This window comes from Gopherus flavomarginatus, chromosome 8 (assembly GCF_025201925.1).
Source record: "Gopherus flavomarginatus isolate rGopFla2 chromosome 8, rGopFla2.mat.asm, whole genome shotgun sequence".
In the NCBI taxonomy this organism is placed as follows: Eukaryota; Metazoa; Chordata; order Testudines; family Testudinidae; genus Gopherus; species Gopherus flavomarginatus.
This window is the reverse complement of record NC_066624.1, coordinates 87,775,066-87,795,584: the sequence shown is the minus strand read 5'-3', so window position 1 is coordinate 87,795,584 and position 20,519 is coordinate 87,775,066.

Below are 20,519 nucleotides of genomic sequence, written 5' to 3'. Positions count from 1 at the left end.
GGCATGCTTTTGCACACTGTACAGCACTCTCTGCAGCAGCAAAAGTAACACAATATTTCTAGCACAATTGTTTATACTGTTAAGTACTTCAAAGTCTTTTGACTGCTACCGTAGATGTCATTTAACAAATATTTTTGTAAATAGCCAAGTTCTACCCTCATTCCATCTGTGGCATGTCTGTTGAGCTCAACAGGAGTTCTACACAAAGATCAAGAGGAGATGACCTTTTGTTTGGAAAAATCAACAAAGGATATTATACAGATGATTACAACTAAATGTTTAGACATATTCTTCCTTTTTTGTTCTCACTAGTTTAGAGAACAAAAAGCAATCCATGCTCTGTGCCAAAATTTAGGTATTTTGGGAGCTCTAGTGTCAGAGGATAGACATAAACACTTTAACAGGAAAATGATCAAAATGCCTGCTCCCAAAAACTTACTATTTTTATTTTGTTTTGTTTTTTTAAAGCTGACATGGTTACTTGCCATAAAAAGGAATTAGTCTTTAGAGATCCATTTGCCTAGTAACCCACTTTATTACCAGAGAAATAAAAAATTAAGTTTGAAAAATGTGGTAAGTAGAATGTTTCCACATTTCTGCATATTTCTTCCCTTTTCGAAGTAGGACAGCCAAATATTCTTGCAAAAATGGGTCTACAGAACAACAAATCACTGGATAATATTAATTCCTGATGATGTTCTGTTGGAAATCCTCAAGTGTATCTGTACAAATGCCACCAGTTGAACTGGTACACTTACGCAAACAAACAAAAAATGGGGGGAAGGGAGAGGGGAATATTCAGACAAAGTGAAATAATTAGAAAATAGAGACAATGAAAAGAATACATAGTGGCACTGATACAGAATCACACAGGATTCCTGATGGCAAATCATTATCAGGGATTAACAGTGTAGTGTGATTTGCTAGACTATTCTTGTAAGAATACTTAGCTGTCTTTCTTTATGAGGGGAGAAATATGCAGAAGCTGAAACACTCAGCCATTCTGCTTCCCATATTTTTCTTTCTCTGATAATAAATGTCACTACTTGCTGTGCATTGAGGCAATATTTAAAATTTTTCTTCTACTATCCCCATTTCAGCATTAGAAATTCTCTATACACATTGTACATTTCCCCCCTCTTTTATGGACAATGTATCTATTTTTTTATGGATAGTGGGTGCAATGATGATAAATTTGGGCCCTCAAACAAACAATGCAAGATATTTAAAAAAGTTTCCTTTGACCCAAGACGTAGGCTCCTGTTTACTGTAACAAATTGCCATTCATTTTGCTACACATAAGCCTACTGGTATAAATAAGTTAGGTCCTACTTTTTTTGCAATATTTTTCCTGAGTACTAAAAACTCTTTGGTAATTTTTTTGTTCATGTGTAGTGTCACTACGGGTTGTTAAAAAGCTCCTGCATTCCATCCCTTTCGGAATGAGGGTAAAGTAATTTATATATATGTATTTGCAGCTTGTTTAGGCCTTAGGGATCTTCCAGTTGGGGAAAGGCACTTCATAAAAAAATGAGATGAGGGAGCATTGACAGTCTGTATTCTGAATTTCCCACGTTCAATTCCATCAGATATTAAACTTTATTTTAATGCAGTTTTTTGAAAATTTTAATTGTATTTTATTTTCTTTACTGCTAACACATCACTCAGCACAGAAAAATGGCTTTACACTTGACCATGCTACTCTTCAGTAAAAGAACCCAAAATATCTGCAAAGTACCAATTACATCAGAGGAATGGGATTATGCAAAGTGAAATTATGAAAAAAAACTGATTATCTTTTAGCCAAGCAGTTTTGCTATCCTAACTTGCTGAAGTGCTCTTTTCTTACCATGTCTGCTACTATCCAAAATACTTGACAGATGCCCTTCTTACTTAAAGAAGCCAGAAACAGTGTTATTGTTGGTAGCCTGTACTTTACCAAACACAGATACGGCATTATTATTACTACTCAGCCTTATCGAGCTGATAAAAACTTTGTTTACATTGTACTGAATACTGATTTTAAACAGGCATGAAGCCTGAGCACGTGGGCATTTACCATTCAGACTTAAAATTTGGTGCCAATCACTAGTATACAGTAGTGATACATTCAGTATATTGTATCATCTTACTGACAGTAGATATCTTGTTGCACAGCATATTATGTTCATTTAGATCCCACTTAGCTTTTAAGGGTTCAATTTGCTTGACAAAATCTGTCTAGATGAGCAGCAGCTAATTCTTTGGTGAAGATCTGTGCCAAATGTTCATCTCTCTTTCTCTCTCTCTCTCTCACACACACACACACATACACACAAGTTTCATTGGAGACATTTTACTTATCGTCCTGTTCATTTCCTCTTAAGCAGGGCTTAAATTCAACTGGAGCTCTCCAGAGGTGGAGCCTCTCTAAATATTTTCAACCCCCCTGGAGTTTTTATAGCATAGGGGAAGGGGAGGGGGAAGAAAATGTGGGTATCTCCAGGAAATACTCTGTAAGAATGTAAGCCCTGCCCTTAAGAATGATATAGCTTGTGCACCCCTCCTGCATACTAAGAAGTTCAATGAGGGGTTGTGCCTTCCTGAGGACCAGTTCTTCCTTGAACTTCCCTGTGGTGGTGCAAACATCCCCAGTGCAGGGTGGCACTTCTCAGGCACAAGTGAACTAATAGTGATTGGTGCCTAGACTTTATGGCAATTCATAGCATATATTTACACTGAAAAGGATCAGATGCATTAGATTAGATAATAGATAGTAAAGGTTATACATAGCTCTTGTGTAGACCTTTTCGCCTGAAAAGCCCCAAAGCTTTTTGCAAATGTAGGTAAGTATCATTATCCCTTTATTATTAGGGGGAAGCTGAGATACAGAGATTAAATCACTTGGTCAAATTCACACAGCAATTCATTAGCTAAGCTGGGAGTTGAACCCAGGTTTTTGACAAGTACTCCCCACACAGATCTATGCTTTTAAGATAGATTAGAAAATGGTTTCCAGTATAATAAACCAGCAAAACTGATAACTCACATATGCCTTTACTTACTTTCCATTAACAGAGAATGATTTTCTCAAGGTCACATTAACCACACAGAGAACCATTATGTAGACATTTCTCCACTCATCTTTCACACAGTCTCTCAAGGGTCTTTCTACATGTGATTTAATAAAAACTTTGCTGTGACAATTTAGTACAGGTGTGGTCAGACTGTGGCTCGTGAGCTGCATGCAGCTCTTTTACATTTGAAGTGAGGCTCCTGGAACCCCTATGCACCCTCCTCCATTCTCCGCTACAAGAATGGAGCTCTGGGCATCTGCCCTGCAGTGGGGTGGTGGAACTAGGGGCTTCAGCCCTGCAGGGAGGGGGATCTAAGGGCATTAGCTCAGCAGGGGGCATCAGGGCAGAAGCCCCCACTCCAGCAGGTGCTGCCCCATGGGGCAGGCTGTTTGTGTCTTGCAGCTCTCAAACTTCTGAAGATTATTGTATGTGGCTCGAACGGTCAGTAAGTTTGGCCACTCCTGATTTAGTATGTTCTGTAAGCATCTACACCATTTTGTTTTGTGAGCATCTTTCATTTGTAAGTATCAGAGGGGTAGCTGTGTTAGTCTGGATCTGTAAAAGCAGCAAAGAATCCTATGGCACCTTATAGACTAACAGACGTTTTGGAGCATGGGCTTTCGTGGGTGAATTTGGGGAAGTGGGTATTCACCCACGAAAGCTCATGCTCCAAAACGTCTGTTAGTCTATAAGGTGCCACAGGATTCTTTGCTGCTTTCATTTGTAAGACTGTCCTATGCCTTCTCTGTTGTCTTTTTGCCTACATCTTGGACTGAAATTCCAAGGGATAATGAACACAAGGTGAACAATGCTGAGCAATAAAGGGTTGTTACCATGGAATGACTTTGCCCTGGGACTTTGGGCAAAGCCCCACGAAACCAGTTTTTACAGTCCGAATCGACAGTAAACAAGCAGCAGATCACCTGGTATAGGCTTTGAGGCTGACCAGGAAGGTCACATGGGAGAGAGAACTGAAAGATATAAAAGGATAAGGCCCACTCTTGGTAGCAGGCTAACTATCCGGAATAAGAAGGCAAGACTGGGCATGAGGAAAGAAAGAAGAGAGGGGGTCTTGGGAGCCTGAAAAGACACTGGTTAAATCCCAAAGAATACTCAATAGCGATGAGGAGACTGAGCAGGGGTTGTGTGTGCAGTTTTTATCTTCCTTGTGTAAGTCACTTGTGATTTGTCTATGTGTAAAGTGTGTTTGTGTTAGAAATCTCTCTGCAAAGTCTTTGTGTGTAACTTGCTCCAACGATCACATGTTCCTAAAGGGTTAAACTATAATCCAGAGAATCTGCAAATGTGGAACGCTGGGCAGGCTGCATGACCAGTGCAGCCAGGGTCCCATGCCCTAGAAGTGATACCAGACAGGGAGTCTGCAATGCAGGAATGAGCCTGAGAGGTCAGAGCAAGTACCTGCACATTAAACACAAAGGATCCAGTGCTGGAGTCGAAATACAGCCACCAGATGAGTGTCCAGCTGGGGGGGTTCAACTAGGATTATGACAGATGCATTTTATTCTATTTTTACTGAGCCTTCTTTTATTTCCTAAATAGAGTGCCATGAGTCTTTATCCTTGTGGAATCTCTTCTTGTCTGGTTTTAATCATAAAGTCAGCAAGCACTTTCTTGCCAAAGTTGGAAGTGTTCTGGCCACTGTATAAATGCCAAAGCTCATCTATTGTTTTCTTCACTAGCCGAGCACACACAAATGCTTCTGGATGAATAGTTGAAATATAATTTTACATAATTTGCTATTTAAATAACTCAGAAAAGAGGGCAGTGTTTTGGTTTCAGCCACTGTTTTCCACCTCTATATCTTAAAAACGACAGAGTGTATTAGTCTATAAAGTACATTAATATCTTTGGGTACATTTTTAAAATGTATGTAATATGCGTTGGTCACTTTTCTAATAGAAATTACTTTTCATCAGCAATTCAATAATAGTCTAACATAATGGCCTGGTGATAGTGTCCTCTGCTGATGCAAAAAGAGCAAGGCGTGGATTTTCAAAGTCTTTTACACATAAATCAGGAGAGTCTAGGAGAACTGCAGATCCAGGATGCTTACTCTGCGGAAGGTAGTATATTGTGTTAAATTGACCCTGTAAAACTTTAAGGAGTAGAGTTGGCAAGTCCAGGAGGAAATTCCCCCCCACCCCGCCCTCCCGGTTAACCATATAAAAGGGCTGCAAGGAAGGGGACACATTATGATCATCTTCAATATTAATACCTGACATTTATGCATTTATTTTTAAAGTGCTTTACAAACAGTAAGTAATTAATGCTCATAAAATTCTTGAAACACTGTTTCAAGCTCTCATGCAAGTGGGTATTCACCATGAAAGCTCACGCTCCAATATGTCTGTTAGTCTATAAGGTGCCACAGGACTTTTTGCTGCTTGAAACATTGTTAGATATTATGAGCCCATTACAAGAGCTAGTTGAATAGCAGAAAATCTGATTCACAAGTATTTTTGCAAGTAAAACCCTCAAGTTCAGTTGTTATGAATGTTGCAATTATATTAGTTAGTCATGACAATTTGCACTTTTGCTAAGTATCTATGAACAATATGCATCAGTAAATATAATTTGTCTAAAATTTAATGTCATATATGCATTATTTTTTATTTGTAATTCAGTATTTGTCTTTTTAAAGAGCAGTACCATTCTTATGCAACTTGGACAACCAACCACAAAACCCAGACAACAGCGGGCCAGATTGTGACCTCTCCTGCACACAAGTGCAAGGAAATAAAGGGGATGTAAAACACCACTTACTCCGTTGTGTCTATGTGCCATTCTGTGTACTGCACAGAGCTGCCATGTTTCTCCTCACATGCAGATGGCCAGAGGGGAGCAGGACCTTGACTCCAGCCCCTCATTGTGCCTCATGGTATTATAAACCTGTCATAATTTACTGGGGCTAATTTAATAACTAATGGTTGAACCAGCTCTACTCATTTTACAGATGGAGAGTTTGGCTGAAAGGACAGATTCTGTCCTCAAGTGCAAGTTGATAGTTCTTCTTTGTGCTGATGGCAGAATTTGGACCAATTCACAAAAAACACATGATCATGCAAATCCCATTGACTTCAGTGACAATTCACCTGCTTAAAGTTAGGCACATGCTTAATGACCTTGCTGAGTCAGGCCCTTCTTGATTTGTTCATGGCTATGAATGGAGTCAGCATCAGTAATGTCAGAGGAGCCTTAATTCCACCTCCTGGTGCATATGCCTTAGGATACAGGCATCAATCACACCACCACATGCTATTCTTTCCATTAATTTGACAAAGAATATACTTATTGTAAAAGTGTTTTTAACAAACCAATACCCAATCATTTGAGTGGATAACTTTCAGAAAGGTGTTTTGTATTTCGAAGATCACACACTGAGCTGTTCCAAAATATCTGAAGGCTGCTTTGGGCTTTAAGTATAAATTGTCAAAGCCCGAGGCAATATGGACACTTCCCAAAATCCAGTAAATTGAATTACTCCTCCCATTGGCTGTAAGGTTCCTGCTGCACTGATAAAGCATTTCCAGGACTATAGTTGTTACTCTTGTCAGTTATTCAGAGGAAGTGCTACCTCCACAAAAGTCAGTTGAGCACAACAAGAACTAATGGCCCAACTAATTCAAAACACATCTTGGAACTTTCAGTCCAACAAAATCTATGTCAAATCTTTGAAGCTTTGTCTTTAACACTCCCGTTAAAGATTCTTAAATTTCTACTGTCTGAGAAAGTTCTAGCAGGCATACTAGAACTGCTCTGAGGAAAGTATGTAAGCAGCATTCTCCTTTTTGAATAGGTGGTTCTTAAAGCACCTGATTTAGGAATGAACATTTTTCATACCTCCATTTCTATGCTTGCACAACTCTAGGTGGCACTATGCCAAAACAGTCATTTATACATAAGGTAGAAGGCTTTGCATATTTTTCTGGCCCACAGCTGAAGAATGTTCTTATAAACAAAACTAATACAGATAGTACTTTCTCCTCCATTTTTCTTCATAGACTCATAGACTCATACACTCATAGGTCAGAAGGGACCAATCTGATCATCTAGTCTGACCTCCTGCACAAGGCAGGCCACAGAACCCCACCCATCCAATTTTATACAACCCCTATCCCAGGACCGAGTTATTGAAATCCTCAAAAATGGTTTGAAGACCTCAAGCTGCAGAGACACCACCAGCAAGCGACCCGTGCCCCACGCTGCAGGGGAAGGCGAAAAACCTCCAGGGCACCTGCCAATCCGCCCTGGAGGAAAATTCCTTCCCGACCCCAAATATGGCGATCAGCTAAACCCTGAGCATGTGGGCAAGAGTCACCAGCCAGCACCCAAGAAGGAGTTCTCCGCAGCAACTCAGTACCCATCGCATGCAACATCTCCCCGCAGACCATTGAGCAGACCTGTCTGGTGGTAATTCAAGATCAATTGCCCAAATTAACGATCCTATCATAACATCCCCTCCATATACTTATCAAGCTTTGTCTTAAAGCCAGGAAAGTCTTTTGCCCCTACTACTTCCCTCGGAAGGCTATTCCAGAACTTCACTCCCCTAATGGTCAGAAACCTTCGTCTAATTTCAAGTCTAAACTTCCTAATATCCAGTTTATACCCATTCGTCCTCGTGGCTACATTAGTACTAAACTTAAATAATTCCTCTCTCTCCCTAACGTTAACCCCCTTGATATATTTATATAGGGCGAGCATATCCCCCCTCAGCCTTCTTTTGGCCAGGCTAAACAAGCCAAGCTCTTTGAGTCTCCTTTCATAAGGCAGTTTTTCCATTCCTCGGATCATCCTCGTAGCCCGTCTCTGAACCTGTTCCAGTTTGAATTCATCCTTCTTGAACATGGGACACCAGAACTGCACACAGTATTCCAGATGGGGTCTCACCAACGCCGTATACAACGGTACTAACACCTCCTTATCCTTGCAGGAAATACCCCGCCTGATGCATCCCAAAATCGCATTTGCTTTTTTAACAGCCGTATCACATTGGCGACTCATAGTCATCCTGCTATCAACCAGTACCCCAAGGTCCTTCTCTTCCTCCGTCGCTTCCAACTGCTGCGCCCCCAACGTATATCCAAAATTCTTATTATTAATTCCTAAATGCATGACCTTGCACTTTTCACTATTGTATTTCATCCTATTTCTATTACTCCAGTTTACAAGGTGGTTCAGATCTTCCTGAATAGTATCCCTGTCCTTCTCCGTGTTAGCAATACCCCCCAGCTTCGTGTCATCCGCGAACTTTATTAGCACATTCCCGCTCTTTGTGCCAAGGTCAGTAATAAAAAGGTTAAATAAGATCGGTCCCAAAACCGATCCTTGAGGGACTCCACTGGTGACCTCCTTCCAGTCCGACAGTTCACCTTTCAATACGACCCTCTGGAGTCTCCCCTTTAACCAGTTCCTTATCCACCTTACAACTTTCATATTCACTCCCAGCTTTTCCAATTTAACTAACAGCTCCCCGTGCGGAACCGTGTCGAACGCCTTACTGAAATCTAGGTAAATTATATCTACCGCATTTCCTTTATCTAAGTAATCCGTCACCTTCTCAAAGAAGGAGATCAGATTGGTTTGGCACGATCTACCTTTAGTAAATCCGTGTTGCAATTCCTCCCAATTACCATTGACCTCTATGTCCTTAACTACTTTCTCCCTTAAAATTTTTTCCAAGACCTTACATACTACAGACGTCAAGCTAACAGGCCTATAATTACCCGGATCACTCTTTTTCCCTTTCTTAAAAATAGGAACTACATTAGCAATCCTCCAGTCATACGGCACAACACCCGAGATTATCGATTGCTTAAAAATTCTCGCTAACGGGCTCGCAATTTCACGCGCCAGTTCCTTTAATATCCTCAGGTGGAGATTGTCCGGGCCCTCCGACTTCGACCCATCGAGCTGTTCAAGTACGGCCTCTACCTCAGTTGCAGTAATATCCACTTCCATATCCACATTCCCGTTTATCATCCCTCCATCATCGCAAGGTTCCTCACTAGTCTTATTAAAAACCGAGGCAAAGTACTTGTTTAGATGTTGGGCCATGCCTAGGTTATCCTTAACCTCCATTCCATCCTCAGTGTATAGCGGCCCCACTTCTTCTTTCTTTGTTTTCTTCTTATTTATGTGGCTGTAGAACCTTTTACTATTGGTTTTGATTTCCTTTGCAAGTTCCAGTTCAATGCGGCTTTTAGCCTTCCTCACTTTATCCCTACATGTTCTGGCCTCAGCAAGGTAGCTTTCTTTACTGATCCTGCCTTCCTTCCACTCCCTGTAAGCTTTCTGCTTTTGTCTAATCCCCTCTTGAGTTGCTTGCTCATCCAGTTTGGCCTGCAACTCCTGCCCATGGTTCTTTTCCCCTTTCTCGGGATGCAGGCTTCCGACAGTCTCCGCAGCTGTGACTTGAAGTAATTCCAGGCCTCCTCCACATTTAAATCCACTAATTCCTCCGTCCAATCCACTTCCCTAACTAATTTCCTTAACTCTTTAAAATTAGCCCTCGAGAAGTCAAAAACCCTAATCGCAGATCTACATTTGTTTATCCTTCCATCTAGTTTGAACTGAATCAGCTCATGATCACTCGAACCAAGGTTGTCCCCTACCACCATTTCTTCTACGAGGTCCTCACTGCTCACCAACACCAAGTCTAAAATGGCATCCCCTCTCGTAGGTGCTTCAACTACTTGATGAAGAAATCCATCCACTATCACATCCAGAAAAATCTGACCCCTATTATTTGTGCAAGTACTCGTCCTCCAGTCTATATCCGGGAAGTTGAAGTCCCCCATAATCACACATTTCCCCTTTGTGTTTACTTCATTAAAGACATTAAAGAGGTCTCTATCCATATCCCAATCCGATCCCGGCGGTCTGTAGCACACCCCAAGCACTATCTCAGGGGAAGCTCTAGTTGCTTTTCTACCCAGCGTGATTTTTGCCCAGACGGACTCCGTCTTATCCATTCCATCGCATCTTATTTCGCTACATTTAATTTCATCATTGATGTACAAGGCTACTCCCCCACCTTTGCCTTTCTTCCTGTCTTTTCTGAACAGCACATAGCCTTCAATACCCGTGCTCCAGTCATGAGTACTATTCCACCAGGTTTCGGTAATCCCTATAATATCCGGCTTCACTTCCTGCACGAGTAACTCCAGTTCCTCCATCTTGTTACCTAGGCTCCTCGCATTAGTGTACAAACCTTTTAATTTTCGGCGTTTGGCGTCAGTGACATTCTTTCCCCCATCGTGCACAAACTGTCTGCCACCAGCATCACCCGTTACTCTGGTTTCTACTCCACTATTCCTCCTTGGATCAAATCTTGGGGCTGCAAGGGTATCCCCGCTCACTTTGTTTACTTCCCTCTCCAGGTTATGTTCTGGTGTGGAGATCTCCTGAACACTTCCCAACCATCTCCCCCAACTTTCTAGTTTAAAGCCCTCTTGATGAGGTCGGCGAGCCTCCATCCTAGAATCCTATTTCCCTCCTTGCTGAGATGAAGTCCATCCTGAGCAAACAGTCGTCTATCCGTAAATGCGTCCCAGTGACCGTACATCCCAAAGCCCTCCTTATAACACCACTCCCTGAGCCATCTGTTGATCGCCATAATCTTGTCCCTCCTTCGTCGCCCCGCTCTAGGAACCGGCAGAATCCCACTGAAGATCACCTGAGCCTCGATGTCTTTAAGCCTCTTCCCCAGTCTGAAATAGTCCTCCTTGATACAGTCCAGCCCTCCTTGATACAGTCCAGTCTTCCTTGTAGCCATCTGAAGAAAGTTACATTCCACCAAGTTCCTGGGAAAACATACAATGTATGTCTACAAAACAATTGAGGAAATCACAGCTGCAAACATAGTGCTAGTGTAATAAAGTTTAGTATTGGATTTGTGAACCCAATACCGGATGGGTTAAACTAGGTTTTTGCTATTAGACTTGATATTAGGCAACTCATGCCAAATTCCATGAATGTTAAAAATGGAAGACTATTTGCACAATGACACATTTGTGTCCATGAGAAGATATTTTCATTTACTGAAGAATGAGGAGGCAGAGCTTTTCATTTTGGCAAAGTAGCGATTAACCACTTGAGTAACTCAGAAGTGTTTGGCCAGAAGTCAGCTAGCACTTTGAATGGATGGGACTATTACAAAATAAATAAAAAGACACTGGGTGAAATGATACTTGACCTTGTGATATTTTTACATTAGGTTCCTGGGGAGGAGGGGGAAAGGGAGAGGAAAGAGTGCAAAGAATCTCTTCCAGTCAGTGCCCCTGCAGAAACTTGGCACAACGATAGCCCTAGATCTCCAGATTTAAAATTGGGTGTGAATCACGTGAAAGCAATAGGTACAATATTATAAAATGTTAATTTGACAGATTTTAAAAACTACATATTCTACATGAAAATATCACATGCCTACAAGAAAGCAGCATCAAAAACTGAATACCAGGTTTTCAGAGTTCTGATATCATGTACAGAATTCATCAGTAAGCAATTAATGCTCTTTGCGGGTCCACTTTGTATTTATAACCGAACGAATTTTCACTTAATTCTACATTTCAGTATTTCACCAAAGTTAAAAAGACCAAGTTTCAAACATTACAGGCAGAGGATAATTGCACATTTAAGTTGCACACCCCACTCAAACCAGAGATGCCAGATAAACGGCTGAGTTAAGTTGCTGTGAATGCTCCAATACTGCAGCAGGGTGGAATTCAAACCCTACTTCTTTTTGCTAGTTATGTTGTAATATTAGCTGTAGCTAGCAGAGTTTAAAGCTGTTTAGAACAGTCCTACTGAATAATTATTCTAGTGCAGGAGGAATCCGTGTATTACAGTTTATAGTTCATAGCTGAAAATAGGATATTGCGGTTTAACTCAAATATTTAGACATTACTTAAGCTTACTATTATGGGCTAGAAATAAAGTCTTGTAATGTTATGACTGGAACCATATTCATATTTCCAGAGATTTTTAGACTCATCCATGTAAATAGCTCCCAAAGCATAAAGTTACTTTACAAACTAATATGTACAGGAGGTCTCGTTGATGAGGATAAATGAGGAATTTATCTTTTATGAGGATAAATTCAACAGTGCATTTGCAACACATTTCTAATGTGTTGCCTCTTCCAATCTAGATTACTGGTGTCTAGCCCCATTAATGACTGCCTATATCTTAAATAAATTTTTCACTTCCTAACTTTTCATTGCTTTATATTACACCATTAATCCTATTAGACCCAGATCTTGACTTATCTTGAAATTGTTATTCTCTGTTGTAAAATGTCCTCCAAACACATGCATTAAAAAAAAAATCTATGTTGCTCTTTCCAAGAACTTAAATAGCTAACATCTATCAAAATCCTGAACAACCAAAATTCTCACAGAAATCAAGAGAAGTTTTGGGTCTACAAGCAAACTGAATGAGATCCCCATCTCTATTCATTTTACTTGATAGAGGACGTCAGAGAGAGAGGGAGAAATGGCAAGTTTGCCATTACCAACCAACATTAACAACTTTGAAGCCTTAGCACATACCTCATGATCATCTACTGTTGATCAAAACACTTGAGTCAGATTTTTAATTTTCTATGAATATTTTAGAATTGTTTTTGGTATTTGTCAAGTATTTCACATGAGGGTAATTTTATATTCCTGTCAAAGACAAAAGGTATTTCAGCTAAATTGCTGTATTTTGATATATGATTCATATTTTTACAGTAGCAGAATTTAATTTTTCTTTTGCATTTGTAGGGTATAATTTAAAAGCACTGGATATATGTATTCTACTCAAAGAATAACTGTTATCCTGGATTTCAACAGTCATATTACTTGAGGTTCAAAAGTAATTTCTTCAAATAATATTTCATAGGGAGATAAGTCTTGAGGATTATGCATCACCTCCACAATAAATAATAAATAACAAACATGATTTTCAGATGTGCTAAGGACAAGCAGTTCAAATTTACTTCTGTGGGAGCTGTAGGTGCTCTGCTTCTGAAAATCAGACTAATTCATCCCAGTCTAGAAGCACCTAATTGGACTAAGAAATACTGTACTTACATTGGATCACGCCACTTGCAGGCAGTGATGTGGCAATAAAGTGATGTTTCTTGGCAAATACAGTCACACAGAAGAACATTTATGCTATGCAACAGCGCATAGGATTTTACTTCACTCAAGTACTTTGATCATTTAAAATGAAGAACTCCCATTTGAATTCCCTGCCAAATAGCTCTCATTCATACTTTTCTCTCTCAGGCTATGTCTACACTACACCTTCGTTGGCATAACTTATATTGCTCAGTGGTGTGCATAATCCCCCACCCCCTTTGAGAGACATAAGTTACACCAACATATGCGCTCGTGTGCACAGCACTGTGTAGACAGGAGAGCTTCTTTTATGATGTCGATGGGAGAGCTCTCTCCCATCGGAATAGACCATCTTCACCAAATGAGCTGCAGTGGCACAGCTGCATCGGTACAGCAGTACCGCTGCGTGTGTAGACATCTCTCTTTCTGTGAGTATGATATTACAATGAAAACATTATTAAATCAAGGAAAAAGGAAAATGAGAAAAACAGAAACTGTGCTTTTATCAAGGGCCACATACTCAAACAGTATCAGAGGGGAAGCCGTGTTAGTCTGGATCTATAAAAAGCGACAAAGTGTCCTGTGGCACCTTATAGACTAACAGATGAATTGGAGCATAAGGTTTTGTGGGTGAATACTCACTTGGTCGTGTCTAATGAAGTGAGTATTCACCCACAAAAGCTTATGTTCCAATACATCTGTTAGTCTATAAGGTGCCACAGGACTCTTTGTTGCTTTATACTCAAACAGAACCAACCAACCAACCAATATATTCCAAAGACTGCTTTGTAATCAGATATAATCAGATATAACCTGTAATTAGACTCATAGACTCATAGACTCATAGACCAGAAGGGACCAATCTGATCATCTAGTCTGACCTCCTGCACAAGGCAGGCCACAGAACCCCACCCATCCAATTTTATACAACTCCTATCCCAGGACCGAGTTATTGAAATCCTCAAAAATGGTTTGAAGACCTCAAGCTGCAGAGACACCACCAGCAAGCGACCCGTGCCCCACGCCGCAGGGGAAGGCGAAAAACCTCCAGGGCACCTGCCAATCCGCCCTGGAGGAAAATTCCTTCCCGACCCCAAATATGGCGATCAGCTAAACCCTGAGCATGTGGGCAAGAGTCACCAGCCAGCACCCAAGAAGGAGTTCTCCGCAGCAACTCAGTACCCATCGCATGCAACATCTCCCCGCAGACCACTGAGCAGACCTGTCTGGTGGTAATTCAAGATCAATTGTCCAAATTAACGATCCTATCATAACATCCCCTCCATATACTTATCAAGCTTTGTCTTAAAGCCAGGAAAGTCTTTTGCCCCTACTACTTCCCTCGGAAGGCTATTCCAGAACTTCACTCCCCTAATGGTCAGAAACCTTCGTCTAATTTCAAGTCTAAACCTCCTAATATCCAGTTTATACCCATTCGTCCTCGTGGCTACATTAGTACTAAACTTAAATAATTCCTCTCCCTCCCTAACGTTAACCCCCTTGATATATTTATATAGTGCGAGCATATCCCCCCTCAGCCTTCTTTTGGCCAGGCTAAACAAGCCAAGCTCTTTGAGTCTCCTTTCATAAGGCAGTTTTTCCATTCCTCGGATCATCCTCGTAGCCCGTCTCTGAACCTGTTCCAGTTTGAATTCATCCTTCTTGAACATGGGACACCAGAACTGCACACAGTATTCCAGATGGGGTCTCACCAACGCCGTATACAACGGTACTAACACCTCCTTATCCTTGCAGGAAATACCCCGCCTGATGCATCCCAAAATCGCATTTGCTTTTTTAACAGCCGTATCACATTGGCGACTCATAGTCATCCTGCTATCAACCAGTACCCCAAGGTCCTTCTCCTCCTCCGTCGCTTCCAACTGATGCGCCCCCAACGTATATCCAAAATTCTTATTATTAATTCCTAAATGCATGACCTTGCACTTTTCACTGTTGTATTTCATCCTATTCCTATTACTCCAGTTTACAAGGTGGTTCAGATCTTCCTGAATAGTATCCCTGTCCTTCTCCGTGTTAGCAATACCCCCCAGCTTCGTGTCATCCGCGAACTTTATTAGCACATTCCCGCTCTTTGTGCCAAGGTCAGTAATAAAAAGGTTAAATAAGATCGGTCCCAAAACCGATCCTTGAGGGACTCCACTGGTGACCTCCTTCCAGTCCGACAGTTCACCTTTCAATACGACCCTCTGGAGTCTCCCCAAACATTCCACCTGATCCTGCAAATGGGCTCCTATACCTTACCACTTTGTCAAAGTGTAATGACCTGAACCAGAGGTTCTCAAACTGGCGGGGGGGCAGGCCCCCCTGGGAGGAGCCCAGAATGTATTCGGGGGAGGGGAGGGCATGAGAAGCTTTAGGAAAAAAAACCTTACACAGCAATGAATAACTAGTAAAGCTGATTCCTCCAGACATACCAGATCCTCAGATGGTGCTGTGCATTTGACTTTAGATGGCGCTGTGCATTATGATGGATTTCTGTGAAGCCTGCATAGCATTAGACAAAGCTGTTGCCATCTGTACATGAATCCGTTTGCTATGACGTGGCGTGCACATTTAATTGTAGGCATCAACCATAATCGTAGTTTTGGTTTTGCTTTTATTACAATGGATCATTGGCTCTGTTTGAATCAATGCCTCACTGGTTTTAATATTTAGTGAGACTTGTATGTTGATTTCTTTTTAATCGGTATATGTGCTTGTGTGGTGGCGGGGGGAGGGCATGAATTACTACAGACACAAAGAAGGGGGAAGGGCGCGATTGAATAGTTTGAGAACCACTGGCCTAAACAAATCAACACACAAACCAAAAGCAAACAGATAATCCATCATTCATTTTCCTGTGACACAACCACCTGAAAATACAGTTGGGCTAAATATGTATTATTTCAACTTGTATAGGCTAAGGGCCTTATTCTTACTCCCGAGCAGAGCGCCTTCTACAGTAGGCAGTGCCACTTAGCAGTACTCATGGCAGTAGGCACTGCACTCATTAGGAAATGTTTACAATGACCAGGTCCTAACGAAAAAAACAACAGAATCCCCTGGGTTTTTAATTTTAGTTATAAGATAGATGGACACGCGCCCCTCAGCATATACTATCCCTAAAAATAACATTATTGTTAGAAGAACCTTCTCTCATACATTAAATCCAACAGTTGCATTTCATTATCTTTTTGAATCACCATTTAAACAACAAAAGTATACGCTTTATTGCAACATTTGCATTCATGGGGAAGAGATTTAACATGACTGGGCTATGAAGGGTTTTAGTCTCCATTTTACCTTTTTTTCCCTTTACCTCTCTTTTAGGAGATGAGGTACATCAGATGAAGTATAAGACTTATTTAATAAATAATGACTTACAGTAAGACTCAATCTCTGTATTTAACTATGATAGGTATTTATAGGGCCCCTATCTCCATAGCATTTGAGTGCCTTTTAATTTTTACATGTATTTATCCTCACAACACCCCAGTGAGGTAGGGAAGTGCTATTATACCAGTTTCACAGATAAAAAATTGAGCAAGAGAAAGACTGAGTTACTTGCTTAAGGTCACTGGCAGAGCAGGGAACTGAATCCATAACTGATCCATTTTGCATACACTTTGAGGAACAATAGGTCAATTATCTTCTCGCAAAATGCAGGTCAATTGTTACTCACTCAATTTGCAGCCTTCTTTTTTCCTAATGCAAGTCACTGGAGAAAAATATTCTATATTGTGACAAAGTCTCACAATTTCAAAACACTGAGCAGTGACCCTAAACAATCATGGCAAAGAATATAATAGGGCACAACTGCAGCACCAGGAGCAATTAATATTGTATTCCTTAAGAAACTAATAAAAGAATGGACATACTGGATCAGATCAATAATCCATCTAGCTTATTATCCTATCGTCAGACAGTGGCACGTGCTAGATCCACTTTGAAAACTGACCATTTCTGCCCAGCCTTTGTTTCCTGTTTTTTAACTAGTTACTGATCCATGTAAGGACCTTCCCTCTTGCCCTATGACTGCTTAGTTTGCTTAAGAGCCTTTGGTGAGGTACCCTTTCTGAAAGTCCAAGCACACCAGATCAGGTGTGGGAATCTCCCTCACATCTTCTGCAGCAAACCTATCTGCAATATATAGCCCAACACTTCTAATATGGGAGCCTAAAGTTGTGCCTATAAATCTATATTTTGGCATGGCCTGGTTTACAAAAGTGTTGAGAACCTACAGGTCCCCTTGAAGTCAATGCAAGTTCAGAGCCCTCACCATCTTCTAAGAATAGGCCTTTAAATTACCCATCATCAATTCCAATATACATACATTTGAAAAAGCAAATTTCAGTTAACGGGACTATTACCCCAATGAAACATTATCAAAATACCAGAGACCTAAGACAAAAATAAAGAAAGAACAGGGGAAAGACAGGAGATAGGTACAGGTTACAGAAGAAAAGGGGTCTCTGAGAGAAGCAGCATTCTTTTTATCATTACCAAACAAAGGCACCTAGAATGCTGTGCTGATAATAATTATTCCTTTCCCAGAGGCCAAGATGCCCTGCACCTGACTAAAACCTGAGTAATTAGACATTATATGGGTGAAGGATAGTGATAAGCTTGGAGAGGCTAGATTCATCCCATCATCAAGAGTAAGACTGCAGAGCAACCACCCTGGGGTTACTAGTCCAGCCAATTGGTGGAAATAGCAGCCACAGATCCTTTATCCTAGTCGTGAGGCAAGTTAGGCCACTGGAGCCATATGAACACAGATTCCGTGGTCCTTCTTCTAGCCTTCTGTATCACTAGCCTATTCGGGAGCAAGTGTGGAGACCCCGTTCATAATGCATATGAAGTGCAGAGGTCCCACTGCATTGCTGCTCAGTCAGCAGTCCATTATCCTTCTCAGTCCCACCACAGGGTTTAAGTGGTATGGGAGCCTGACACTGGCCTACCGTCACACCAAGATGATTTTGACCAGAGCACATGCTCAGCCATGAGCCTACATAAGCACCTACAGCTCTGAAAATATACCCAGTCCTCCTCACACAGATATTTGTGAGTTTAAACTCCTTCTCATAGAAAGCAACACATTATAGACTCCCCCTCTGACCGTAACCTAACAGAAGGCTGAACTGTACTTACTGTTCCCACACAGTGTTCTGGAACCTCAGAAGCATCACACAAATCAGGGTGTAAACTGATGCTCCCTTGGGCTTACAGGAGGAGAAAAACAAAGATATATTCCAGCTATTTGCCAGCAGGACCTTGTCTTTTAAGGTAGAACACATTAAAATCTTAATGACTAAATCCAGCTCACTGTATTGGTGCAGAGCAATAGCATGTACATTCAACATCAGTGTCTGGTGATGAAAACTCCAGCCATCAGCAGAAAACTTTCCACTGCCCCAATTATTTCTGAAGTTTTTTCACTATTTTGCTAAAATAATGTATTTCCACTGAGAGCCCAAACCGCATCCTCGTGTCAGCTTTTGGATTGAGTGTCAGACCATCTCTACCAGGTCAGGGCTCTTATTTTATACAGTTCCAAGCCCTTTGTACTTTTAGGCTTCCTGAACTAGGGGGCACAACTTCAGAAAAATTGTTACCTGCATTGTTTCAGCATTGCATTAATTACCCCCCACTGACTTGAATTCCTGCAGGACACACCTGTGATCTTATCCGTTGAGCCAGGAATATAATCACTAAAAAGCCCATAAGGTACATATAACATTTATAAAAGTGATGCAGTACTCTTTGAATTTTCCATGTGTCCATAGCATTGGGTCACATCTCAATACCGTAGATTTTGAATATTCCATGTTTCCAAAGCCTCACACCTATCACAAGCATTTTATGCATTCATATTTGCTGCCAGATCATCCTGAACTTTGCTTTATATGCCAAGGATGTTAGAAATAACTCTGAAATTGTACCTTTCCTAATTAATTGTACTACACTCTCTCAGATAGCACTGTGTGATATTTGTTGACTTCTTAACAGTGACCACAGGAGTAAACATCCATTGAAGAAAAACTACAGGCAATTAGGTACATGGAGATACTATGCTAAATGTGACAGAAGTGTAAAGAATATTGGAAAAGCTTTCTGGTGTATAACGCAGGGATCTGGCGGGGAGGGTGGTGGCTCTTTCTGTGCATTGAAATTTGTTTGTTTTTTTTAATTCCTAAAGCTGAAGCCACTTGAGGTTTCCCGTGGCCAACTTGAAAGCCCAGTTATTTGATTCTGTCATTATTGGAGTCTCAAAGTTTACAGAGAACAATAAATGGGTGAATATCATTATAGTGAAGTCAAGAAATTAAAGAGGAAGAATTGTTAATATGTAATTTGGATATTTGACATATACATACTAGTATTCATATAATATATCCATATACACACATTATATGCAATATTCTAACAGCAAGAACTAAAGTTGATTTCATATCCTATATTTAACCACAGGAAATGCATTGTGTAAAATACCATTAGCTCACAACATTAAGCAAGACTTTATAGTCAAATGTAATAGGATGGAGGAAGAATACTTTAAGTAACAACTAGGAGTATATTTCTTTCTTTCTAAAATTGAAGATGCATGAAGGCAACACATGGATCATAGAAAATAAAGAAAAAAAATTATGGGCATCTCCGACTGATCCAAAAATCAAGAATAGTGAGTTGTCCTATGAAGGGATAAAAATACATATCAAGATTTAAAAAGCAATGAGTGATTTTGTGTGCTTGACCTGAGACAACTTCCTATTCAAAAAATGCCCCTTTAAAAGAGTTTCAAATTGGGCACCCAGAAATGGAGGCACCCAAAAATCAGCCATTTTTTTAAAAGCTCAGCCATGAGGTCCCTGTGCATTAAGCTCTTGAGACACCATTCCTTGGTGTCAGCTCTGAAGGTATGCATCCTTGATAGATCCCAACATTATTACTTTCGAATTCCAGGCTGCCCACTACTTGAGAGTTTTTGAATTCTGTACCTCACAGTCACATTTTTGCAAGATGATTAAAACAATTTGGGAAGAGAGTGGGTGAAATTATTTCCTGTATTCCTCTCTCTTAGATAAAAGTACCAAATAAAATCTACCAAGAGAAACAGTACCAGTATTTCCTTTGTCCATGTTTTAAAACAACCATCTCTCCCTCTGGCACGCCAATCTGTCTGAGGTTTGTGATCCTGGCTCTGTTTTCTAACTTGTCAACCCTGCTGTTCCACGTTTTATTATCTTTAATAGCTAGGGCGATCAGTGTCTTGTGAGCAGAAGCTGTATTTTCACAGCATGAATTTTTCATCTGATTTGAAGGAACTGTTGTT